Consider the following 1,402-nt stretch of genomic DNA (forward strand, 5'->3'; position numbering starts at 1 on the left):
TGTCCTCTGATCTTAACACTACATTTGCAATATTCATAGTATATAATACTATCTTCAGTACATAACGAGTACTGTGACTCACATCCACACACATAAACACAATCACAGAAATGTTTTAAAGATTCAGGCTAGGCGTCCCACCACACAAGGTTCCCCACAGGCTGAAGTTCCCGACACCTCGTACTCCACACATAGCTGTCAGAGGGCCCCGTGGGTGGTGGACTCAGCTCTCATCCGCCATGGAGCTGGCCAGCATCTGCTCCAACTTTCAATCAGACTTGGATTTCTGCCCAGATTGCGGCTCGGTCCTGCCAGGGCCTGGAGCTCAGGATACTGTCATCTACCCTCGCTGTGGCTTCTCCACAGACTGCGAGATTTCGAAGAGAAAGTAGTGAAGACCTCAGTTGTGTTCCACAAACTGTGGGCAGTCATACCTATGTCTGTGGACGAGGGACCCGAATCCCAGGGACCAGCGGTTGACAGGCGCTGCCCTCGATGCGGTCATGAGGGAATGGTATACCACACCAGACAGATGCGCTCAGCTGATGGACACTGTCTCCTATACCTGTATCAACCGCAAGTTTCAGGAAAAGGAAGATTCTTGACCTTTTTTTTCTGGCAACCCAGCAACAATACTCCTCCTCTTGGAAGGTGAAGACATGGGTCATTTCATGACTTATCCTTCCTTGCTGTGCCTTGTTCTCAGAATAAGATCTTCACTCCAGAGCACTCCTTCCCCCAGGTGAATTTACTAAAGTTATATTTTTAAGAAAATAAAAAAATTCAGGCTATTAATACCTTAAAATAACTGATACTGAGATACATACTAGTAAACTGTAAAAGCATAGATATTGAAATTTGGGGGTGAAATCCATGTTATTCAACTAGTGTTCACCAAAACCCACATTTCTACAATGTCTCCATTTTAAAATTTTTCTTCAATGAGTAGTTATGTAGTGATGAAATATTTTCAACATATATAGAATATAATATTTTAGTATATAACTAGAAAATGATAATGGGTTTTTCATTTGTTAAAGTCTCAGCTTATATGTATAGAACGCAAACCATTTTACATTATCAATTCTAAAGTCTACCAGACAATTTTTTAATGAAAAAAATAGATTAATGATAAAAAACTGCTAGCATTAATGTTTAACATAGAAACATTTTCATATTCAGCTTCAGGTAGCCATCATTATGTAAGTTATAATATATTTAGAGAATTTTGCCTTGTCTCTAAAATTATGTTTCTTATAAATAACAGCATTTCTAAGATTCTACCAATGATGAATTATTTTAAAATTACCGAAAGGGGAAAATGACTAATTGTTAAAGAGAGTTCTGTGACAGATGGTTTGCTATATCCAGTCACTGCATTTCTTTCCTGGGATTAATGATG

At 38.9% G+C, this 1,402-nt stretch overlaps 1 pseudogene; it reads left to right on the top strand.

The window, feature by feature from the left end:
* Positions 1-239: 239 nt before the first annotated feature.
* Positions 240-605, top strand: LOC131923875 (DNA-directed RNA polymerase I subunit RPA12-like; annotated as a pseudogene).
* The last annotated feature ends 797 nt before the right edge of the window (positions 606-1,402 follow it).

Source organism: Peromyscus eremicus, chromosome 14 (genome assembly GCF_949786415.1).
Source record: "Peromyscus eremicus chromosome 14, PerEre_H2_v1, whole genome shotgun sequence".
NCBI classification, from domain to species: domain Eukaryota; kingdom Metazoa; phylum Chordata; class Mammalia; order Rodentia; family Cricetidae; genus Peromyscus; species Peromyscus eremicus.